Source organism: Pan paniscus, chromosome 6 (genome assembly GCF_029289425.2).
Source record: "Pan paniscus chromosome 6, NHGRI_mPanPan1-v2.0_pri, whole genome shotgun sequence".
Classification (NCBI taxonomy): Eukaryota; Metazoa; Chordata; class Mammalia; order Primates; family Hominidae; genus Pan; species Pan paniscus.
Window position 1 is genome coordinate 19817738 of NC_073255.2, and position 27191 is coordinate 19844928.

General features: G+C 36.5%; 1 pseudogene; it reads right to left on the reverse strand.

Moving 5' to 3' along the window:
* Positions 1–9492: 9492 nt before the first annotated feature.
* Positions 9493–13050, reverse strand: LOC106634937 (transcription factor IIIA-like; annotated as a pseudogene).
* Between the last annotated feature and the right edge of the window lie 14141 nt (positions 13051–27191).

The window sequence follows — 27191 nt, forward strand, 5'->3', positions numbered from 1 at the left end:
AATAAAAGAGGCTTAATTGGCTCATGGTTCTGCAGGCTTTACAGGAAGTATGGTGCCAACATCTGCCTGGCTTTGGGGGAGGCCTCAGGAAGCTTAAAATCATGGTGGAAGGTAAAGGGGGTACAGACACGTCACATGGCAAAAGCAGGAACAAGTGAGAGAGAGTATGGGAAGGAAGGGGCCACACACTTTTAAATGACCAGATCTCATGTAAACTCAGAGTAAAAGCTCCCTTATCACCAAGGGGATGGCACAAGCCATTCATGAGGCATTCGTCCTCATGATCCAACACCTCCTACCAGGCCCCACCTCCAACAGCGGGTATTACAATTCAACATGAAATTCGGGTGGGAACAAATATTCAAACTGCATCAATCATGGATTTTGGTCATATTGGTCCCATGATGACATCTGGAAGAAAGTTACTCCCTGTTCTAGTCTTGGAGGCATATCTCTGATGGCTTGTGCAGCCTCATTTTGAGAAGACCATTATGTCATTCATGAATGTGTGAATCTGGCCAGACATCAATTCCTTATCGGCTAAGATAATTTTAACTAGTTATAATTAAATAAAGGGGTACCAGAGGCTGTCTAGGCAAAGTAACATTATTTTCATAAATATTTTTTGATTTGTGTTAAAACTCTCAGTTTGTAGAAGATAAACCACGAGAATTGCAATGTGACTACTTTCAATGAACTATTTGCCTCATTTATCATTCTCACTGGTTGGACTCTGAAAAGTAGCATTGCTCCTTTGTCACCCCTGTAATTTTACTTCAAAAATAATGACTTAGATATGATCATATATAATAATCTGTGTTGAAAAGGCCATCTTTGAGATGATTAAAAAATCGATGTGTTTATTCAGGGCTCTATTAAGAAAGGTTTTCATAGAGCTGATTTTGATTCCATACTGTTAATAAAGAATTTTCTTTTTGTACAGGAAATTTTCACAAGCCACAGATTTGACATATGATGTTTTGAATATGTATTTTATGCCACACAGTCTCAGACTGTTTTAGTGTGAGCCATTTGAGACAAAAGAGGCAGAAGATGGTGTGGCTATTTTGGCTTCTAAGCACCATCTCTTTCTTAGTTGATCTGACACTCCAGTACAGCCTGAATCCCTGCCAGTCTCTCACATTTCCTAAGAACTGATCCTCCTACCTTAATGTTTGTTGGGGCTGCCAATGAAGCAGAAAGTTGCAACTGTTTCCAACAGAGTTGAGCCAGAGATGAGGTTCATTGGCAACCATTGCTACTCTGCTATTACCTACAACTGCTATGAAATCTGAGTCCAGGTCTATTTCAGCAAGACAGGAGGGTTGCTTCCTTATATTATCAGAGTCCAAGAAGGGACTTCTAGAGCATAACATATAAGAACTACTTTCTCTATCTGTCCTTTATTAGGAAAAAGGACCCGACCTTCCCTGAATGCCACTAGGCCAGCGCTAGCTTTTCAAATCCTAACAACCTCAGAAACAGGTATCTGATTTTTATTTTACATGCAAGAAAACAAAGTTCTAATTGCAATGTGCCCAGCCCAATGTCATATAGAATTAGAGAAGGCTGATTAAATCATGTCTAAGTCAGTACATTATTGTAACTAAAAAAAAGTAGATGAGTAAAGCTCTGAAGTCATAAAGAAAAATCACTTTTTACTCTCCTGTAATACTGTGTCATATAATGTGTAGCCATGTCTGCTTTAAACAGTATAACTTCGTGTGGCTATACTCAAGAGAGACATTTGCTATTGCGATACAGGAGGCATCAAGGAGTTAATGATTTTTGCATAGCAATAGAGACCTTGACCTAGGATTCTCAACTCAGAGCGTGCTTTCCTTCTACTCAAACCAAAAGACCTACTAGACATCCCTCTATGAGCCTAGCAAAGGATTAAAGGTTTTTTGTTTTGTGTTTTTTGTTTTTTCCTACTATTTCCAAGTTCATACCAGATAACTAAAAACAGAGGTAGAAGCCTGACTACAAATTCATGCAACTACGCTTAAAGTGAGATTGAAACGGTTATTCCTTGTTATTAAAAGATCTAATACAGAGATTTGACCATGTAGTAAAGAATATTATGTAACTTATATAATATTTTTAACAAATTTAAAAAATTATCATGAAAGAATGGAAAGTTGAGGTCCAGACCTTAAATAAATACCTCCCAGCCCTAGTAGCTTTACTACATTGTTAGTAAGGATGTATTGAAGGCGAAAAGCAGCACTAAATACGTGTTATTAATAGCACATTATATTTTCATTTATAGAAATGTATTTATAAACATACTTATACTGTCTAATAAAATGTAATTTTTTTGCATCATTTGTGTTTAGTCATTATCAGTTCTTTTACAGTCTCACTTTTAAAAGGTTACCATAGATCAGTGCTTCCCAAATACAGACTATTTTGCCCTCCTGGAGACATTTGCAATGTCCAGAGACATTTTTCATTGTCACGACTGGGTGAGGTGGAGGGGTGCTGCTGGCGTCTAGTGGGTAGAGGCCATGTTGCCGCCAAACATCTTGCAATACATAGGACATTATGACCCTGACAACAAGGAATTATACTGTCTCAAATGCCTCAAATATCAACAGTGCCAAAGCTGGGAAACACTGCTATAGACATACACACATACACACGCACATACAGGATACATAAAACTGAATGATAATCAGGGCCACATTCATGAACTCTAAAGAGCAGATTGGATCATTTGCATCTTATAAGGATGTTAATGTAACAAAGCTTAATCTTAAACATGGCATGCGACGCACCATCCTAGTTTTCAGACAATGAAAACTAGGCTACCTCAAAACCAGTACCAGTGTTGAACACTGTTTCTTATAGGTTATATAAGACATATATGGGCATGTAATTTATTGAATCAAAGTGAATATGTCTGGCTGCAATGCATATATAATTGGGAAAGTAACCATCCTTCAATGCAGCAGGCCTTGCCAGAAAGTCTAATCCCAAAGGATGGACTATTTACATTATGAACAAGCCGTGTCTGGAGGCCTAACCGTCTTGTGATGAACACGTTTTCAGAGCCATCCAAGGAAGGCTTCTTGGCTTTGTGAAACAGCATATGCTTGATTTTTCTTTTTTCCAAACATGTTAAGGAAAACCTTCACCACCCAGAAGAGCAGAGGTCAAATCTAAGATAATGTGTTATTTCTGGTCTATCATAACAGACACTTTATCTCTGTTTTCTTTAGCTTAAAAAAATGAAAAAAATGTTTCTGTTGTGTTTTGTGTCTTACTTCCCATAACTTTTTCTCCCAGACTATCTGATCTTACACTTAGGTTAACATATATTCAAATAAAATATCTCTGGAATACTCCATAAAACTCTTCCTAACAAATAATGCCAGTAGTAAATGAAGGAATTAATAGGCACACATATTCTAGAGAAAACATCTCCAATCGTACTTTCTGCTATGAAAAAAAGGCTCTCCAGCACCGGCTAATATCATAGTAACTAGTCATATGTGCCTATTGAGGCTCTGAAATACAGCTAGTCACTAGGATATTAATTTTTAATTTTATTTACAAATTAATTTTCAGTTAATTTAAAATTTTAAATGCTTTAATTGTATTTAATTTTGACTAGTAGCTACTGTATTGAAGAATGCAAGTTAGAATACCAATGATAAAAAAAAATGAGGCCAGAAGAAACAGATACAATAGATTTGAACAGAAGGAAAAAAATAAACACTGAGACAAAAAAAAGAATATTTATGAAAAGTCAATATCAGTTTAATCTTCCTTTGACATTTGGGTTACATGCCCTTATTAAGGTGGAAATGTCATATTATCAATTTCTGTTTAAATGACATGACTTTTTTATTTGAGGACAATTCTAAGCATTTAGAAAATTTCAGATTTGGGCAGGGCATTTCTCTAATTGCTTTATAGTAAAAGAAGATAAGTTACATGTTTTATGAGATATAAAGACTTTTTTGATGGTGGGACACAGCACATTGATACTAGGATAGATAAAGGCAGAACTCTGCTATTTACTGCTCGAAACAAGATGTGAATGCCAGGTAGGGCCAGATAGGAAATTGTATATAAGAACAGGGTAATGACAATCTATAGCTGTAGGGGCAAGTAGGATGGGTTTAGCTAGTTACATGGGCCGCCTGCAAATTTGCTGGCTAATAAGTTTGCAGGCTCTGGGCATAAGGGGGTGTATATTGGTCCCAGAGTATAAGAGCCTGATAATTTGGGGTTGGAGTGTGGATGTCATTAACTTCTCAGAAGGGGGAACTGACTGCCCTCTAGCCAGAGACTCAAAACTAGGTTAAGATACCTAGTTGGACCCCTTGTTGTCTTGACATTAGTGACAAACTCAATTATTAGGGGTATTACAGTGGCCCAAAGAGTAATGGAGACTTTTAAACAGTAGGGTATAAGCTCCCCTAAGCAGTATACAAAAACATTAAGTATAAGAGTAGAAAGGAAGGAAACAAGTAGAAATATAAGGAGTCCTTGCAGGCCATCCTGTTACCAAGTTTCCCATGTATATAGCAAAAACAGTCTGAAATTTTGGGATCTCTAACAGTATCTTGTTGGAGTTATTGTGTTTTCTTTTCACTATTATTGTATATTGAAAGCCTCTTAAGCCAGAGTAGGCTCAGAGACTTCCAATAAAGTATGTTTAAATTATGAGTTTTATTATGTTTTTGTGGTAATAATAACAGTATATTTCTTGAATCAAGGTGGCAGGTACAGCAGTTTCGTTGCTGGAGAATATGAACTTAAAGTTTAATAAGGTATATGTAAAGGTTAGCAGTATTTGTAACCGAGGGGAGGAGTAGTTGTGGTGGTCATGGTCAGGTAAGCAAGGCAGGAAGTTGCAGTGGCAACCTGGAGGATGCAGGAGGGTAGGAGAAGTTTTCTGAGGAGTGAGAAGTCCAGTCCAAGTATGGACCAGTATGAGGCAATAACATACATTAATTTTAGAATGGCACAGAGAGTAGCAACTTCACAAGGTTTCCTTTTAGGAATGGGAGTATAGATAAAGAGCAAGGAACATGCCAGGATTCTGGGCTAAGCAAACAGTAAGCTCAGGAAATGCAGTATAAAACCTAATATCAAAAGAAAAAATTAGTAATAAATGTCCAGGGTTCCATTTGAAAGAACGTCAGGGGAGGTATCCTGGGAGTGTTGTTGACGTGGTGGTCTTGGTGTTGAGATGAAGTTGTCTTTGGCACAGGGGATGAAGCCACCGCCAATTCTGTGGTCTCAGGTTGGGTTGACATTGCCTGAGGTGATGTCATCCCCAACAGTGAACTCCTAGGACAGGTCAACGTGATCTGGTCTATGAAACCAGGGTTTCATAGTAGGTACTTTCATAAGTAGTTACCCACTTGAGTTGTTGTGGGTCTTGTTCACCATATTATGGTAAGACTGAGCCTCTTGAGAAATTTTAAGGCAACGTTGCACCTGGGAATTTGACTTATACATATCTTTTAAGACAAGGCTTTATGAGTACATAGCTAAGAATGGTGATATTGGCATTTGTGATGTTGTTGTAATTGAACCAAAGCCCTGTAACCTGGCTGGCACAATTAAGGCCTTAAGAGTGGCTGAACCAAAAATCCCCCAATAGTCCAAGGTTTTGTCTGGATGGGTGATGGGGAGGGTTTTGCTGCAAATAGGTTTTAAATGATATGGCCAGATTTGCATGCATGTGGTTAATAGGGTGTCACAATTTTGCCTATTAAAATACCTGCGGTTGAGCTTGGAGGATCAGCATCAGCCTGTAGACAAGCCCTCCAATTTAGCCAATGGGCCTTTTGCCTCAGTTGCTGGTTTGGTTGCAGATGAGCAAACCAGGTGAGTATTTTGTTTGTAGGGCTTCTACTCGCCTTGCCAAACTCAATGGAATGTGGACCTAAGCATTTGCTGTGGTCAAACAATGGCTAACTTGGAGAGTTTGAGCCTCTGGGCTGCAAACCAATGGAAGTATCCAGACCTATAGTAGTGAAACCAGTGGTTAACAGAATGGTGTGTAGCTGCACTTGACAAGACTTTGTTGTCTGATGCTGATTTTCCACCAGGACATATTATTGCCAGTGAGGTGTTGTCTGCTTTTGTCATTGTGAGATATGACATTGATTTCACTATTACCTTTGAAAGTTACTTTTATTTTATTCAGTAAGTGTGGTTTTCTGTCTCTTTTCTTGGTAGTCCACACTGTCTATGGGAATGGCCCTGGAAAACCAATTTTAATTTTTCTAGAGAGAATCAGAGGGAGAGCCTGAAGTAATCATCCACTTCGTACAATGTAAATATTAAAGAAAGTCAATTGGATGGTGGAAATTTTGACTCACATGCTTCCCATAGCACATGGGCAGTGTTCTGGCCTATGGGACAATCAATGGTTAATGGGTTTCAAAGGAGTTTTTGATTAGATATGGTGTATTGCCTTTACGGGGTAGAAGCAAAATAGAAAATCTAAAAAGATAGGAGGAGACATTAATAAGGGGCCACATATATAATGAGTCTGCATAATAATGGAAATGAGACATTTCCCTCTCTTTAAATATAGCAGAGGGTGATAAGAAAGCTTTTTTTATTTTTTAATTTTTTTAATTACACTTTAAGTTCTGGGATACATGTGCTGAACATGCAGGTTTGTTACATATGTATACACGTGCCATGGTGCTTTGCTGCACCCATCAACCCGTCATCTACATTAGGTATTTCTCCTAATGTTATCCATCCCCTAGCCCCCATCCCCCAACAGGCCCCCGTCTGTAGTTCCCCTCCCTATGTCCATGTGTTCTCATTGTTCAGCTCCCACTTATAAGTGAGAACATGCAGTGTTTGGTTTTCTGTTCCTGTGTTAGTTTGCTGAGAATGATGGTTTCCAGCTTCATCCATGTCCCTGCAAAGGATATGAACTCATCCTTTTTATGGTTGCATAGTATTCCATGGTGTATATGTGCCACATTTTCTTTATCCAGTCTATCATTGATGGGCATTTGGGTTGGTTCCAAGTCTTTGCTATTGTGAACAGTGCTGCAATAAACATATGTGTGCATGTGTCTTTATAGTAGAATGATTTATAATCCTTTGGGTTTATACCCAGTAATGGGATTGCTAGGTCAAATGGTTTTTCTGGTTCTAGATCCTTGAGAAATTGCCACTGTCTTCCACAATTGTTGAACCAATTTACACTCCCACCAACAGTGTAAAAGCGTTCCTATTTCTCTGCATCCTCTCCAACATCTGTTGTTTCCTGACTTTTTAATGACTGGCATTGTAGCTGGTGTAAGATGGTATCTCATTGTGGTTTTGATTCGCATTTCTCTAATGACCAGTGATGATGAACTTTTTCTCATATGTTTTTGGCCGCATAAATGTCCTTTTGAGGAGTGTCTGTTCATATCCTTTGCCCACTTTTTGATGGGGTTGTTTGTCTTTTTCTTATAAATTTGTTTAAGTTCCTTACAGATTGTGGATATTGGCCCTTTGTCAGATGGAGAGATTACAAATATTTTCTCCCATTCTATAGGTTGCCTATTCACTCTGATGATAGCTTCTTTTGCTATGCAGAAGTTTTTTAGTTTAATTAGATCCCGGTTCCTATACACCAATAATAGACAAACAGAGAGCCAAATCATGAGTGAACTCCCATTCACAATTGCTGCAAAGAGAATAAAATGCCTAGGAAGACAACTTACAAGGGATGTGAAGGACCTCTTCAAGGAGAGCTACAAAACACTGCTCAAGGAAATAAAAGAGGACACAAACAAATGGAAAAATATTCCATGCTCATGGATGGGAAGACTCAATATCATGAAAATGGCCATACTGCCCAAAGTAATATATAGATTCAATGCTATCTCCATCAAGCTATCATTGACTTTCTTCACAGAATTAGAAAAAACTACTTTAAATCTCATATGGTACCAAAACAGAGCCTGTATAGCCAAGACAATCCTAAGCAAAAAGAACAAAGCTGGAGGCATCGTGCAACCTGACTTCAAACTATACTACAATGCTACCGTAACCCAAACAGCATGGTACTGGTACCAAAACAGATATATAGACCAGTGAAACAGAAAAGAGACCTCAGAAATAACACCACACATTGACAACCATCTGATCTTTGAAAACCTGACAAAAACAAGCAATGGGGAAAGGATTCCCTATGTAATAAATGGTGTTGGGAAAACTGGCTAGCCAAATGTAGAAAACTTAAACTGGACCCCTCCCTTACACCTTATATAAAAATTAACTCAAGATGAATTAAAGACTTAGACCTAAGACCTAAAACCATAAAAACCCTAGAAGAAAACCTAGGCAATACCATTCAGGACATAGGCATGGGCAAAGGCTACATGGCTAAAACACCAAAAGAAGGTTTGTTTAAAGTGGGTGTGAGTTGGCTGAAGGGCTTTGAGTTGAGAGATATTAATGCCTGGCGCAGGACTGAGATATCCATTCAGGGGTTAATTGGTTATTTTGCAACTTAGATACAAGTTCTTTGAGGAGCCCATTAGGCCTCACAGTTAAACCAGTTTTCTTGGACATATTTGGGATATGAAAGTTATATTGAATGCCTTCTTTGAGAGCCTGGTGTGATTCTGAGAAATGAAATGTGTGCTTTGATTACTACCACTAATATCCGGAACTCCAAGGGGAAAAAGGAGTGTCCTAGAGAAGCTTCATATTACAGCCTTAGTATACAGAGAGACATGTGCGATTTTGATTTATATTTTGGATATCTGTTAAGCAAGGGATTCACAGAGTTCTTTATTCTGAAGGGACAACTCTTAGGCAATGACCAAATAATTTGCGAACATTTGCTTGTGAGGCAATTTGCTGACCAGGGCATCCAGTGCTAAGATGACTACCTGAAGTCCGGCCAATCATGCTGACCCCGGGGTTCTGTCCTTTTATCAGGAAGTAAAACAACAAAATTTCAGTGAGTTCTATCACTTACAATGGTGACAGTGCCATCCATACAGCCTACAAACTCGCATTGCTGAACACTCAGTTAATCCCAAGGGGCTCTTCATGTAGCCAACGGGTTTGAGGGAAAGGTGACTTCATTTAACACCATTGCATCTGTCAAGGAATTGACAGTGGAGACCACCCCTTCCACGTTAATTATCCAGAGGGACTAGGTTCGGCTCCATATTATATTAAGGAGGCCTCAGTAGCAGTGCTGAGTTTTTGGGATGCTGCTTTTATGATCCAAGGCATAATGGGCAACTGGTTATGGAGAATCACAGGCTCAGGGTCTGCAAGGGCCTCTATTTCCAGGAGGTCCCAGTATGTGGCCAACATTTTTTGCTCTAATGCTATATATAGCACAGGGTCAGGAAGGTCAGTTTCTTGTTTCAAAAGTCCATGGGCTACCTATGGCCATCATAGGTTGTCCAGAGACTTAAGGAGGCATGAAAGGAGCTTGCTAAATCTTCTATAGTGAATCTTTCAAGTGTCTGTCATTCTTTTTTTCCTAAATCAATGATTTTCATAACAAAAAATATACTTCTGAGGGAAAATAACTGAGCTCATTGGTCTGTAGTCCTTCAAACAAAGAAATCTGATTTTTAGCTGAGAGTAACTATTAAAGCTGTCGAGATCAATACAATTCAATGACTCTCCATTTTAATGCAAAGATAAACCTCGTTCTTATTTCCTCTTACGAGGGATATTTTACTGAGATGAGAGGCCAAATTTCATTTTTCAGAAGATAGCTTTACTTTGATCTTCATTTTCTTCCTGTCAAGCTCATACACAATAGCATGTCTTGTGAGAGTTTGTTTCATAGCCAACCTTTTGCCACAGCCAGCATGTTCACACATAAATGGGTGCTTCTCCTTATGAAAAGAAAGAAGACAGCTCTGGAGATTAAATACAGTTCTTCTGCAGTCTTCTCTTGGATGTTGACATACATCTCTTTCTGAGGCATGAGTTTTCACAGGTTATCTGAGATAATCTTCACATTTGAATGTTTTCTGGCATACATCATGTTATTTCCTTTCTATGGATTTCTCTCATGTGCTTTGGAAGCTCTGTCCATGTTTCTGCCACAAAAGAACATCCCTATTGACATATAATTTTCTGATGAACCTGCATCTGTCCTCCCAGCCTGCAGGGTGAAACAAAGTGTTTTCCACATCCTTCAAGGTTAAACTTGAATAGGGGTTTATTTTCATGCTGGCACTGATGGATTTTCAGCTGCTGATGCTTCTTAAAGGTCTTCTTACATCCTTCAAAATTGCATACATATTGCTTTTGCAGATTTTCATGTTTACATGCAAAATGTTTCTTCCAGTTGGATTTTGTGTGGGATTCTTTTTTTTTTTTTTATCACAGCCACTAGCTGCACAAATAAAAGGCTTTTCTCCAATGTGAATCAGGAATGTGGCGATTCAGAAGGTAGCTCCTGATGAAGGCTTTGCCACACCCTTTATAGTCACAGGCCTCTGCAGGATCAGCTAAATTTAAGTTGGAAAGAATTTAGAGCCTTTTATTTGAGTGATCCCCAATTAAGGTTAGCTTATTTGGAAACAGCAGTATCAGAGACATTAAGTAGAATTTGTAAATGGGAATATATTGCCTCCAGAATGAAAAAAAGAACTAAAAGATGTTGAAAGTTTATGTTTATAATGACTATGTCAAATAAAACTCCTTAGGGGAAGATGTTATCAACTTAATATCAAACCTGTGCTGCTGGAGAAAGGTGGGTGCAGTTAAGCTCTTGTCTGCAAAGATTGCATGCAATGGCAACACTGTTGAGGTGCCCTATAAGGCGAACTAGGAAAAGCATACTTTTTTCCTTGGAGATAAAGGCAAAATACAGTCAAGAGGCCATTGAAATAGCCATCAAAGTTAAATATTAGCAAAATCTATAATAGCAAAGTATTTACTGGTTATTAGTTAAATGATGTAATTTTAATAATTTAGGTATTACACATGAGAATCACAATAGATGAAAACACAGCATTGTAATAAACCACCCTGAGGCATCTGCCTTTATTTATTTTTTTTGAGGTTTGCAAATATTAGTTAAATTTTATATAAATAAGTTTGAATTCTTGAAGGTCCTTTTAAAATTTACATTGGAACATCTTAACTGTTTTAATAAGGGGGCCCACAGGGTCTTGTTTCTCAGGCTTATTTTTCGGTGCCAAAAACTTTATTTAATTTTAATGCATTGCTCATTGTTTCAGAACACATATGCTCAAAATGGAATTTAGAAAACCCTATAATTAAAGTAAAAAATACCTATTTTTTCTCTATTTAAAATTTTTTTAAGTTTTTGTTTCTTTGTTTGTTTGTTTAAGAGATGGGGGTCTCATTATGTTGCCAAGGCTGGCGTGCAGTGGCTATCCACAGGTGCAATCATAGCTCACTACAACCGTGATCCTCCTCAGCCTCCTGAGTAATTGGGACTACAGGCATGTACTACTGGACCAGGCTCTATTTTATATTTAGTTACTATCCCAAGAATATCCGAAGTATTATGTTTAAATTTAGCAAGATCCCTCAGTAAAACTCTAAGTTGAGACCCAGTATGATTAAGTCTGTAAAGCTTTGTCAATCGGTGTATTTTAGCAGATCTTAAAGTTAAGTTAGAACCTATCTTTTACAGACAGAAAAGCCCAATCAGTACACATTTCATATTAGTGTTATAAAAAATATTTTAGCAGATTTTTGGATTTCTAATTGGGTTAATTTATGTACAAATTTTTTTGTGTGTATACGTATATATACAGAGTTATATAAGTAAGTAAATAAATATGTATATATATACACGCACTATTTATTTTTAAATTTCTTCTCCTATATCAAAGTTTTCTCTTTATTCCATTATTTCTCCTCTGTTTTGGGCTTCTAGCCTCCTGAAGTCATGGTTTTTAGTTTCCATCTGTATCTAATAGTTCATAATTCAAACCTGGGTGGTTACAGGAAAGGAGTTGGGGAAGTGGCCCAGTGGTCTGCCTCGTAGGCAGCCATTCTTCATCCTAAGGCTTCCCAGTGTACCTGTGAAAGAATGGGATTTCACTTGAGAGCTGCAGTCACCTGTCCTTGGGACATGCAATAAGTTCCTTTAAGTTTTTGTCCCTTTGCATGTTGACCTGCAGGGGCACTTACTAAAGCCCAATCACACTGGCTAGGGGCCTTGCATCATTTAAGCAACTGGGTAACTTTTGCAGGTGTTCAGAAGGGGGTTGCTGGGGTGAGATATTTGTTTCCTTGCCACAGACAGCCTCTCTGGGTTAAACATTGAATGGCTGGTATCCATCGGGGCAGCCCATGATATTCCTGAGGATTTGGGGAACTTGAAGTTCCCTAAAAACAGCAACAAAATATGCAGCAAAGAAGGCAGGTCGACGGCTACCCGACCAGAGCAACACTGACTATGAGACAGGGGTGCCATTTCTTTACCATGGGGGAACCCAGCCAACATCTTTTTTCACAAAGGTTGCCTGAAACACATGGACAAATCATCATTCTGCCCTAATTAATGATTATAAAATAAAAAGTATCTGAAACAAGTCTCAATCAATTTAGAAGTTTATTTTGCCAAGGTTAAGGGCATGCCTGTGACACAGCCTCAGGAAGTCCTGACAACATATGCAGGGCAGTTGTGCTACAGCTTGGTTTTAAACATTTTAGGGAGACAGAAGACTTCAATCAATACATGTAAGATGTACATTAGTTTGGTCTGGAAAGGTGGGACAACTTGAAGTGGTGGGGGCTTCCAGGTCATAGGTAGATTCAAAGATTTTCTGATTGGCAATTGGTTGAAAGAGTTTATCTAAAGATCTGGAGTAGAAGAAAGTGACTGCATTAAGATAAGGGTTTGTTGAGATCAAGGTTCCTATCGTGCAGGTAAAGTCATCAGGTAGCAGGCTTCAGAGAGAATAGATTGTAAATGTTTCCAATCAGACTGAAAGAGTCTGTTCTATCAGTCATAGGGTCTCTGTTTTAATGTCAATGCTGGTCAGTTGTGCCTGAATTTCAAAGGGAGGAGAGTATAATGAGGCATGTCCAGCCCTTACTTCCCATCGTGGCCCTGAACTAGTGTTTCAGGTTAACTTTGGAATGCTGTTGGCCATGGAGATGGTCTATCAGTCATTTAGTGGGCTTAGAATTTTATTGCTGGTATACGTAATAAAAAAGGAAACAAAGAGGTAAGGGCATCTGGGGTCAGCCTCTGTTGAACACAGTGACTAGAAAGAGGATAGAATGCCCAACGCCAGAAAGTGCAGTTTTAGTGGCCCATCACTCCCATATCCATGGGGTGGGCCTCCACCAAGGCTTTTATTGAGCCTCCAGAGTTTAATCTGTTAGCACTGTTCATTAGAATATTCTGAGAGATGTGGGGATACATGGCAAGCACAGACAGACACAGCAGCAGGCAACAAGGCTAAAGCACAAGCTCCAGTTCTGTCCAAGTCACTCTCATAGAGGTCTGGAACCAATTAGTAAGCCAAGAGCAGCCTCTTGAAAAGCTATCCAAGAGTCAGCAGTCACGGCCATGCTATCTGCTCACAGTGCAAATTGTTTTATAAGATTTAAGGATTATTTTGATGGAAGGATACAACACACTGTCACTCAAATACATGAAAGGCAGAATTTCTTATTACTTTCAGCTATTAATAAGAGAAGGCTGCCAGGCAGGGCCATATAGGGAATTGCACTCAGGGACAGGGTAGCAGCAAAAGAGAGCTGTAGGAGGCAGCTATTTAGGGTATCCATGGCAAGCAAGGTGGGGTTAGCTAGGTTTCTCAGACTGCCTTCTGGTTGGTTATAATGCTGTGCCTAATTGTCTGGTATTTGGCCTGGGGCAATTAGGGCTTGTGCATAATGACCCACAGTGTGAGAACCTGATTAAGGAAGTGGTTGGAGTGTGGAAGAAATCAGGCTCTGAGAAAGGGCAATTGACCAGTCTCTAACCAGAACCTCAAAATTGACTAAAGATATTAAAAAATTAAAAATCCCAAACCAAAAACTATATGTCTACATTATACCACAGGTAAAACAGGATTATGACTTAATAGTGGTAATAATTTTTAATTTTTTAAATTCATTTTGAAAAGTCTTATTCTAAAATGATTGAATTAGGAAAGTTACCTACATATTTTAAATTTCCATTCCTGAGACAGGAAGAAAAAAAGTGTTTGTCTTTTCCATTTCTGAATTCCCAAGAAACTACAGACATAAATTACTAGCTAAAACAACAGCATAAGCCCAAACAAAAAGCATCTCAGAAAAAAGAACAGGTATTTATGCTTTCTTTGTTCTGTTGATGACTCTCAAAAGTGGCATATATAGCAAATATGATAAATTAATATACTTATCTATAATTTCTATCTCTTATATTGAATAAATGATAGTGACAGTTACAATAAATTCTATGCCTTTTCACAGGTATATTGCACAAATTTAAGGAAAATAAGTGGCTTTACTGAAGTACAATTGATATAAAATAAGCTGTCTATATTTAAAGTAACAAATTTTATACTTTTTAATCAAATATATCAGTATACATCTCTACATAGTTACACATAAAAAATAGACAGAGTAGGTAAATAGATGATAGATAGATAAATAGATAGATAAGTTTGCTAGGGTTGCCATAACAAAGTTCCACAACCTGAGTTAAACAACAGAAATTTATTTTCTCATCATTCTAGAGGTTAAAAGTTTAAGGCATTAGCAGGGTTAGTTTCTCCTGAGACATTCTCTTTAGGTTGTAAATAGCCACCTTGTTCTCCCCGTGCTCTTCCCTCTGTATTTACTGAGTCATAATCTCTTCTTCTTATAAGGACACCAGTTATATGGGATTAGGGCCTACTCATTTAATCACATTTCTAAAGACCCCATCTCCAATTACCATCCCATTCTGAGGTGGTGCTAGGGGTTAAGACTTCAACATATGAATTTTGGAGGGATGCAATTCAGCACACACACACACACACACACACGATTGACCCTGTTTGCGGATGACATGATCTTTCATCCAGGAGACCCTGTCATCTTAGCCCAAATCTTCTTAAGCTGATAAGCAACTTCAGCAAAGTCTCAGGATACAAAATCAATGTGTAAAAAAATTGCTAGCATTCCTATACACCAACAGTCAAGCTGAGGGCCAAATCACCAACAAACTCACATTCACAATTACCACAAAAAGAATAAAATACCTAGGAATACAGCTAACTAGGGAGGTGAAAGATCTCTACGAGGAGAACTACAAACCACTGCTCAAATAAATGAGAGAGGACACAAACAAATGAAAACATATTACATGCTCAAGGATAAAAAGAATCCATATCGTTAAAATGACCATACTGCCCAAAGTAACTTATAGATTCAATGTTATTTCCATTATATTGACATTTTTCACAGAACTAGAAAAAACTATTTTAAAATTCATATGGAACAAAAAAGAGCCCAAATAGCCAAGGCAATCCTAAGCAAAAAGAGCAAAGCTGGAGGCTTCACGTTACCTGACTTCAAACTATACTACAGGTCTACAGTAACCAAAACAGCATGGTACTCATACAAGAACAGACACATAGACCAATGGAACAGAATAGAGAACCTAGAAATATGACCGTACACCTATCTGATGTTCAACAAACCTAACGAAAACAAGCAACGGGGAAAGGATTCCCTATTCAATAAATGGTGCTGGGACAACTGGCTAGCCATATGCAGAAGATTGAAACTGGACCCCTTCCTTACTCCACATACAAAAATTAACACAAGAGGGATTAAATACTTAAATGTAACCCATGACTATAAAAACCCTGGAAGAAGACAACACAGGCAATACCATTGAGGACATAGGCTTGGGCAAAGATTTCATGACAAAGAAGCCAAAAGCAATTGCAACAAAAGTAAACATTGACAAATGGGTTCTAATTAAACTAAAGAGTTTCTGCACAGCAAATGAAACTATAAATGGAGTAAATAGATGACCTACAGAATGGAGGAACATTTTTGCAAACTGTACATCTGACAAAGGTCTAATATACAGGATCTAAAAGGAACTTAAACAAATTTATAAGGAAAAATCCCAACGCCATAAAAATGTGGGCAGATGACATGAACAGACGCTTTCCAAAAGAAGACATACATGTGGCCAACAATCATATAAAAAAAGCTCAACATCACTGATCATTAGAGAAATGCAAATCCAAACCACAATGAAATACCATCTAACACCAGTCAGAATGGCAACTACAGAAAAGTCAAAAAATAAAAGATGCTGGCAAGGTTGTGGAGGAAAAGGAACACTTATAACCTGTTAGTGGAAGTATGAATTAGTTCAGCCTTTGTGGAAGACAGTATGGTGATTCCTAAGACAGAAATACCATTCAACCCAGCAATCCCATTACTAGATATATACCCAAAGGAATATAAATCATTATATTATAAAGACACAGGCATTCATATGTTCATTGAAGCTCTATTTACAATAGCAAAGACATGGACTTAACCTAAATGTCCATCAGTGGTAGACTGGATAAAGAAAATGTGGTACATATACTCCATGGAATACTCTGCAGCCACAAGAAAGAACAAGATCATGTCCTTTGCAGGGGCATGGATGGAGCTGGAGGCCATATCCCTAGCAAACTAATACAAGAACAGAAAACCAAATACCACATGCTCACTTATAAGTGGGAGCTAAATAATGAGAACAAATAGACACATAGAGGGGAACAACACACACTGTGGGCTAGGAGGAGGGAGACAATCAAGAAAAACAACTAATGGGTACTAGGCTTAAAACCTGGGTGATGAAACAAACCCCTATGACAAAGTTAACCTATGCAACAAACCTGCACATGTACCTCTGAACTTAAAATTAAAAAAAAAGTTTTTAATAAATGACTTCAAATTCCACTTTTTAAAACTAGAAAAATAAAAGATGCAAAGTCGAAGTAAATGAAAAAAAATAAAGATCAGAGCACAAATTGATGAAGTACAAAGCAGAAAGGAATACATGAAATTAATAAACCTAAGATCATGTTCTGTGAGATTGTCAGTATCACTGGTAAATCTCTAGCAAGACTGAAAAGAAAAAAATATACAGAAGACACAAATTCCCAATATCAAGAATGAGAAATGCTGTTATCAGTAAAATTCTTGAAAAATTAAAAAATAATAAGAGAATATTATGAATATCTATATGCCTATATATTCAATAAGTTAGGTTGCAGGATACATTAGCATACAAATATTTTATTTCATTTCTATATACTAACAATAAACAATTAGAAATTAAAATTTTCAGTAGCATCAAAAATATGAAATTCTAGACACAAACAATGAAGACGAGAAATTTTGGGAAGTGGAAACAAACAAAAAAAAATTATTTTCAAGTTCTTTCCAAGTCTTTCATGTCTCAATCAGCATTGTCTTTTTCCTATACTTAAAGGAAAGGCATTTAGTCTTTTGCTATTAAGCATAATGTTAGCTTTAGGTTTTTCAATGATGCTGTTAATTAGGTTAAGGAGCTTCCCTTATACAAGTATCCCTAGTTTTAAGAAGATTTTTATTAGTAATGGAATTTAAATTGTTTTCAAAAAATTTTTTTGTTCCCATACGAGTTTGTGTTTAGTTAATATTGGTGTATTACATTAATTGGTTTCAAATACTAACCTTGCATTCCTGGGATAAACCTATTTGATCATGATGTATGATCTTCTTTATATTGTAAGATTTGATTTGTATATAATATGTATATCTACATTCATGAAGTGATATTGTTAGATTGTTTTCTTGTGATGATTTTGTCTGGGTTTGGTTTGTATCAAAATTGTACTGCAGGTTCTTTCCAGTGCTATAAGGCAATCAATACATAATAGGCATCCAGAAGGATAAAGAATAAATAAAACTGTCTTTATCTACAGACAATATGATCCTGAAAACTTACTAACCTCACTTATTTGTCTAATAGCTTTTTTGTGGATTCTATAGGATTTTCTGCATAACAATGTGAGAATGAACTCCACATCAGGAAATTTATGCAATCATTCTTGATAAAAATATTCCATAAATGAAGAATACATAGAAACATCTTATATATCCTATGGATGACAATTTGATAAAATGTACAAAAGTTATAATTCAAATACCTCTAATCTAGGCATCCCACTGTGGAACATTTACTCTACAGTTATCTCTAAAGCCATGCTAAAACTATAAATGTGACAGTTTAATTATTGGTAATAGCAGTAAGTGTTACTTAAATTATGAACCATCTTTTCAATGAAATGGTAAGTACAGAAAAAACAAACTGCAAACAAAAACCCTAACAACAAGAATATCTTCAAGCTATCTCATGTTAGAAGGTAAATGCCACAAAGGCAGGAGTTTTTAAACTACAGTGTTCTGTTGTATATCCAATTATTAGAACAGCACCCAAAACACAATAGGTACTCAATAATAGTTAATACACCTGAAACGCCATAGGTATATGAATATACCATATACAGTACGTGGCATACCTATAAAAGTACATTGTGCTCTAGTAAAAACTCAACAAATATATAGTACTATTATTTTATGAAGTAATACAAAAAGCTTTATATTATTTTATGAGTACACTGTTATGTAAAAAGTATAGGACAATGCATCTAAAAACAACCTGTATGTAAAAAAATGGTAGAAAATAAGAATCCTATTTGTATTTGCTTGATAAGCAAAGTATGCTTGTGTGTGTGTGTGCATGTATGTGTGTATATATGCTAAAAATTTGACATTAATAATTAACTATGATGGTAAATGCAAGTCACGGATAGAGGTGGGTGAATTTTATTGGAAGGGACCCAGGGTAGGTTGGAAACTTTAAACTGCATGAATATGTTTTGAATTGTGTGAGTATATGATCTATGAAGAATTTGCATAATTATACAAAACTTTGTGTAGTCATAATTTTGATAAGTGCTGCAAATAAAAATACAGTATTATGATATATATATAATACAGTGTGGGTATACTATGTATAGTATAGCTGTAAAAACACATTGTACTCTAGTAAAAATTCAACAAGTATATGGCATTTTTATGAAGGAATAAAAAACTTGATGTTAATTATTTTATGAATTCATGTGACAGTATTGGGTAAAGTGTTTTGTATTATGTAATGAGATGTACGGTTTAGGTGTTTTTACCTCAAAGATATCTTGCTAATACTGTAAATGTTATTATATTGTGTTTTAGTGTATAATTTATCATTCACTTAAGGTGAGGATGGTCTAATACAAAATTTACTTCCAAGCATTATTCAGCCATAAATTAATAAAGATAACTGACTCAATCTATCAGGGACTATGACTCCTTGACATGAAAAACTAACTTTAGAGTAAAACTCCAATAAGTGATACTTCACTTGCTAATAAAACTTTCTTTTCCATTTAATACAGACCACAAGTATGAAATGTTTAAAATGCTGCTGCCGATTTTATATTCCAAAGCAAAATGTAATACCAAATAATAGATCTGGGAATAAGAAAAGAGATATTAAATATTTTGTTTGCATTTTTATTAGAAAATAATTTAGCATCAAAATATAAGATATTAAATATTTTGTTTGCATTTTTATTAGAAAATAATTTAGCATCAAAATATAAGGAATGTTAAATTAGAGGGAAAACTAAGGTGAAATACATCAAGACTGCAAGTACACTAACAACAAAAATAAAATAATGTGGATTTATTTGTGATTTTTTTTAAGGGACGCAGTGACTTACCAGTCCTACTTTTGATGAACCATTCTTAGTCCCTCTCCTTCTTAATATATCAATATTAGACCTGGTTGATAATGCCCCCCTTTTTCTTTAAGGTTATCACTCTCTTCGGGGTGCTTTATCAACTTACTGGTTTCCTTTTAGTCTCTCTAAGTGGCTTTCCCTCATTTCTCCAACTTTAATCCTTAAATGTCTAAGGGCTCAGTCCTTGGCCCTAACATCTTTTTCTTTTTTTTCAATGTACACTCATTCCCTTGATGATCTCAGCTAATAAAACCTGTCTTTAAAAAGCCATTCACTGATAACTCTGAAATTTATCTCTACTGTGGTACTCTCCAATTAAGTCCGAGTTCATATATTCAATTATCTATTTTACATTTGTAATTCTAAATAATGTCAATCTACATTAGTCATACTAACCGTATCTAAAACCAAACTCCAGCCGCCACCCACCTCACTTTCACATTTTGCACTCTTGCTTATACAAATAAGTCGAAATGCTCTTCTTCCAATTTCCACTAGCTGGAAGATAGGGAATAGTCATCACTGACTCTTTTCTCATACATTTTTCTCATACCCACAACCACCCATCAGCAAATTCTGCTGACTCATGTTCAAAATATACCTACTATGTTTCTAAGTATCCCACCTCTTTTTTGTCCAAGTCACAAATATATTTTACTTGGATTATTAAAATATCCTCCTAACTGGCTTCCCTGCTTTCACTCATCCCTCTGACGGATATACTCCACAGATAAGCCACAATAATGATCCTTTTATAACTTAATCAGAGCATGTCTTTTCCCTACTCAACTCTTACAGTGGGCCTTCACCTTAATTAGAGTAGGAGTCAAAGTCCTTACCATGGCCTATAATCCCTAATTGCCCTATCTGATGCTGCTAACCATCTGGCCATACCTGTATCACCCTCTTACTTACTCTGCTTCTGTCTCATTGGCCTTTCTGAACTTCCTTGAATGCACTCCAGTGTAATTCTTTTTCCTCAAAATGTCCTCAATTAAGTCACCTGCTCAGGTCTTTGCTCGGATGTTACCATATCAGAGATCTTCCCTGAGTGTCCTGTATAAAATAAACCCAGTGTTTTCTAGCTTTCTTGTTCTGCTTTATTTTCTTTTCCAGTTTTCATCACCAAATATATATTAATTTGTTTACTTTCAGGCTTTCTCCGGAATATCAGTTTCATGAAGGCAGAGCTCTTGTCTATTTTTTTCCTGTATGTATCCACAATCCTTATAAAATGCTTCTCAAATGATAGGAAGCTTAATAACTACTTGCTGAATGAGTAAGTGATCAGAGAAGTAATAAAAATACCAATTATTCATGAACCTAGCATTGTCAAATAAGACAGTAAGGATGTGAACCTTAAAATAGACATTTTTGCTCTCTTGTTATGCAGCAACAACTAAAATTTAGTATATAATCAATAGAGAAACCTTTCTGTTACTAAACTTTTAAATATAATTGCAAAATAATAATTGGTTACGTGGATAAATACATAATCCATTTTCACTAATGGCGAGGAATATAAAAATGAAATTAATGTGGAATGCAATTCCACAAAAATGGAATGCAATTATGCCAAATTACCATCCGCCTGTATTTCTTTCATTTTGTTTTGTTTAATGTTTTTTTGAGGGTGGGATATTTAACTTGTTGACCACAGCATTATATATGTTGAAATTATTTAAAAGAATTATTCACTTATAGAAATTAAACTACTTATCTAAATGGATAAAGAACTGATAGTTCTTCTGATTCTGTGCTCTTTCTTGGATTCCTTTATTGTAGTTGAGACAGTAAAAAACATTTTAAAAATTATACCACTTCTAGAAAGCACTGATAATTCTACAAAGTTCTTCAACATTCACAGTCAGATGAAACCAGGCTTTGCTTTGCATAAATCAAAAAAGAAATCATCCAATATAAATTTGTAAAAATTATGACAATCTAATTTGATAAAGCCCATTTGTGTTCTCACGTCTGCTGAAGAGGTGGGAAAATGTTCCTATAAAGGCCAACCATAAATATGTCCTCTCATGATACCCACCTTTAAAGGTAGAAACCAGGTAGAAAAAGAACTAGATACAAATCACAGAGATCTCAGGTAGCAAAGATAATTACATATGCGTCTATCAAAAATGACTCAAAGGAGCCCCATGTTATTTGAAAACCTCTGTTAACCACCAACCATGATAAAATTATTTTCAAAAATAGGTTATATGCCTACTTAGAAAGATAAGCAACATGGTCCACGCAAATACAGTTTAATGGATCAAATTAAGTATTTCAATTCCTAATAAATGTTGGAAACTGTATGTGAATGTATTGACAATGAATTATCAAGATAATCTCTATATGATTTTAGTGTATTGTGCTTTGAGAGGTAGGGCATCCTGGATTACTCAACCTGTAGGTAAGTGGTGAATCTTAAGTCACAAGCAGTAGTCAGAATCTCTGAATCTGCTCTCAGAGAACACCTAGGCTTGACTCAACTTTTCAGAGCAACATGGTGAGGTTTAGCAAAGTGCATGACACATTCAGAAGTCTAAAGAAGTCCCACTGCTAGGGTGAAAGCACAGCATTAGATAAGTGCCCAGCTCACAATCTGTAAGCACCTAGAGACTTGATTTTTGAAATAATATGTGTAATGATTGAGAAATGCATGTTGTTTTTCATCCTGGGGAAAAAACCTGAATGTTAATATGTGTACTCAATTTTCTTAATTCTTTTTAATAAACAGGAAGCATTGGCTTATTTGACGAGTTTCTTTTTAGAATTTTTTGTAATTCCAATAAAAGAGAAATGATGTCATGTTATTAAAACCTCTTACAAGAGTGTTAATTTTGAAGCCTTGGAAGAGTTACTAATTTATATAGTTTGGTATTTATCATAAACCTACTGACTAAAGCATTCCTAACAATGATTAATTAAGCAGGATTAGGCAGAATAAAATTATAGTTTTTCTAATCTTGGCCAGTAAAATGTTTTATAAAACAAAAAAATTAACAGAAACTACAATAGATGTAATTTTAGGGCTTTTTGACATCCAAGTTAATATAGCAATCCACTGAACTTGAATGTGCAATTGTAATGGTTTTGTGTAGATTTGTGTAAGGTAACTTCAAATAGTTCTTTATTACTGCTCAGCAATCCATCTGTGTTACTCTATAAACTTTGTCTCAATTTTCCCAATGATTGCTTCAATTTTCTCCACATCTGTGAATGTCTCCTGACTTCCTGTTACATTCCATCATCCTTCCCATTGGTATGTTTGTGCTCCATTATACTTTCTCAGGAATAGTAGCCAACTTCTTTTTCCGGAGTATTCAACTACAATTTCTCAACTAATATTTTCCATCAAATATATTAATCTTCAGGCCTCTATCCCATATCTTCCTGTACTTACAGCCCTATCTGTCCTCCACTCTGTAGATAATCTTTTAAAAATTATTTATGGCTAGGCATGGTGGCTGACACCTGTAATCCCAGGACTTTGGGAGGCCAAGGCAGGTGTTCAAGACCTTGAACACCTCTTAGGTCAGGAGTTCAAGACCAGCCTAGCCAACATGGTGAAACCCTGTCTCTACTAAAAAAAACAAAAAAAAAAAACAAAAATTAGCTGGGTGTGGTGGTGGGTGCCTGTAATCCCAACTACTCGGGAGGTTGAGGCAGGAAGAATTGCTTGAACTGGAGAGGTGGAAGTTGCAGTGTGCCAAGATTGCGCCACTGCACTCCACCCTGGGTGACACAGCGAGACTCCATCTCAAAAAAAACAAAAAATTACACTTTTTTGTCTCTGTTCTCTAATTACTAAGACACTCCATGCCAACATGGCTCTATAGCATTATTTTATGGAACATTCCTTCCTACAGTCATCAATGACCTCCATTTTGCCAAATCCAAGGCACATTTTTAGTCTCCATTTAATTGATTTCTCAGCAACATCTGACAGTGTTTCCTTGTTTTTGAATTACCCTCTGCTATACTTTGGATATTTGAGCCTCTAAACCTCATGTTGAAATTTGATATCCAATGTTGGAGGTGGGGCCTAAAGGGAAGTGTTGGGTCATAGGGGTGGATCCCTCATGAATGGCTTGGTGACTTCCTTGTGGTAATGAGTGAGTCCTCTCTTAGTCCTCCAGGCCCCACTGCCCCTGTGCTGGCTGTGAAAAAATGTCTGCAACCTCGCTTCCCTCTCCCTTGCTTCCTCTCTCACCATGTGATCTCTGAACATGCTACTGGCTCCCTTTCACCTTTCACCAGGCATGGAAGAAGCCTGAAGCCCTCACCAGAAGCAGATATGGGCACCATGCTTCTTGTACAGCCTGTAGAAACATGAGCCAAATAAACTTCTTTAAAAAAAAATGACCCAGTCTCAGGTATTCCTTTTTAGCAACACCAACAGACTAATAGACCTTGTTACCTCATCAGCTTACTCATCAGCTCTCTTTATGCAGTATACTTGACCAATGCCAGAATTAAAGCAAGTACCCAAATTAAAGCAAAAACAATGGGAATGTAAGAAAAAAAAGAAATACAACAAATGACACGCAGACTTGATCATCCACAGATAATTATGTCATCATTGCAGAGACTATCAGCTGACTACCAAAATCCTTTCTGCTTTCTTTTACAGTAGATGGGCATGTTATCTTTAAACTCTATTACATTTTTCACCCTCCCTTGCAGTGATCTGTGACCATGTGCTGAATTTCTTATAAAGAAGCACTGTAACTGTCCTAGAAAACGTCCCACATATACTTATACTTTCCTTTTTCATGGGGGCATGTTGAAGATGACAGAGATTCAGTCAGCTTGGGTCTTTGAATGACTCTATGGAGTAGAGACAACCTCCTTCTCATCCTTGTGCACACACATTTTTCTGGATTGATTGCTCTGTAAACTACAAACTTTGATTTGCATCAGAATCACCCAGGAAAGTTTGTTTAAACACAGATTATTGGCCTTCAGTATCAGTTTCTGACTCAACAGACAGAGGATGGAGCTGAAGAATTTTTATTTCTAACAGCTCCCAGGTTATGGCTACAGGGATCCTACTTTGGGGAGCACTGCCTTAGACTATGGCATAGAATGAAACAAATGTCTATTTTTCTGAGCCATTACATTTTGAGTCTATTGTTAAAGAGCTTTAGTCTTCCCTATCTCATTCGGAAATGATTATGGAAACTTGATGAGAATTATTTTATTTTTATGCTGTCATGCGCACTTAATTTGGCATAAAATAGAGCGAACCCTTATAAGGTAACATTGAGTGACTGGAAAATGGGTCAAACTACTGTATCCAAGTTCTCCGGTTTGTCATCTTCCTACTTTTTGTGCTGTTCTCTTAAAACTGATTCCCCAGGTCCCAGGTAGCAGTTTCCACTTCAAAGTTGTTCAAATGCATGAATAATTAAAAGTATTAAGGATTAGAGCCACAGAAATGAGGAGGCAAAAAAAGAGCAGAAAAGGCACTTCACAAAACAACATGGTTTTGCATTTTGAAAATAGGAAATAGCAAATAATATTTTGTCCCACAATTTATCTTGTATTATTTGGATGGGGATGGCAAATATATGTGCTGTTTGGAGCTTAGAAAGAAAAAATGCTATTCAGAGAGGGTGGATGCACTAGATAGGAGTTAACACTCAGTGGAATTGCTCACTGATTCAAGTTCTACAAGTGATTAGGTGAGAAATCTTGGACAACTGACTTCCACCATGAGGTGAGTATAATCTAGACAAGCGCTAATATGCCAACTAGATTTGACAATTTGTAACTCTATAACTAACTGCTTGTTTTGTAAGAAGGGAAAGAATACGACCATTAAATACTGTAATAACACATACATGGTAGGCTGAAACATTTTTGATAGACACATATATTTTACAATGTTTAAGTAGAATAGAAGAAGCCATCCAGGCTTATACTTAATATATGTCAGTTTAAATACCATAGTGTTAAGCTTCATGGTATGAAACAGAAAATTGAGAAACGTTGAGTCTTAGCAATTTTCAAGTAGTAGGGACAAAGAAGAGAGCTTTCACTCTTCCAAAGACAATTTGTATAATTGACAGGGGTGTACAATCTTTTGCTTCCTTGGGCTACAATTCCTTGGGCCCAAGAATTGTCTTGGGCCACATCATATGAAATACACTAACACTAACAATATCTGATGAGCTTAAAAAAAGAAAAAGGTCCATGCATAAATCTCATAATGTTTTGAGAAAGTTTACAAATTAGTGTTGGGCTGCATGCAAAGCTGTCCTGGGCTGCATGCGGCCCACGGGCCCTGGGTTGGACAAGCCTGGCAGCTTTACTAATGTTTTGTGCTTTAATTTGTCTCAAGAGGTGCTTAATTAATTATCTTATAAACGTAATTAGGCTGTTTAATAACTGAACACAGATTTTTTTTCTCTATCTCTCATTTTTGTTTATTTGTTTTCTGCTAGCAGAATTGAGTTATTCAAATTGACAGTCTCTTGATTGGTTGATATTCAAGACACCTTGAATTATTCAAGAAACCACTTAGACAAAATAATGTTCCCCAGTTTTTTGTTTTCTTGCTTATTTTTGTTTTATTTTCTTCATTCCTTTCATTTTAATCATAAATCCTAAAGGTTACACTGAAATTGTCCCCAGGTTAATAAAGGTAACCTAATCTTTTTTTTCCTGGAAACAAATCTTTTAATTCCTTATAATTTTCTCTGTCTCCTTCTTGGCTACCATATAAAAAATGGGCAAATTTCCAAGGAAGAACAAAGTGTGGTAAGTTAGGCAAACCTGAAAATGAAAGGATAAATTAGTGAGAAAAAGAGAAACATCCTACTGAGGAAGTGTAAAGTTCATATGGTTTCTTTAAGGCAGGAAGAGAAGTGATGGATGACTACTAAAATCAGCACATTGTACAATGTATTAGAAAGCCACATTCACTGGAAGTAAAATCCATAAGAGATTATATTTTAATATTAAGATGATTTCTAGGAGGAGTAGAAACCAATTATGGTGTAGAAAACTTGACAAAAATATTAGAGGTCTGTTCTCAAGCCCCAGCTTCTCCATTCCATACCTTACAAGGTTAACTGGTTATTGAGTGAGCTAAACTTAAAAATGTGTTCAAGAAGCCCCTTTATTTTTCATGAACTCTTCAAAATCTTTCCACCCCCTGATAGCACATTATGAACATCCCATAACTTTCAAGTCACTTCTATTTTCTTTTCAATCATTATGACTCACTCTCTGTTATTCAGATGTTCTTTCCAATCTAAATCAGAGCTCCAAACTCTAATTCCATTCAAAGTTTCTCTCTTCTGCACAACTCAAGATTGATCCGTGGCTCAAAGGCTTCTAGTGACAAAAGGCATGTTGACATTTTTTTTCATTTTCCATCACCCTTTTCTTTCTTTTTCTACCTCCTTCTAG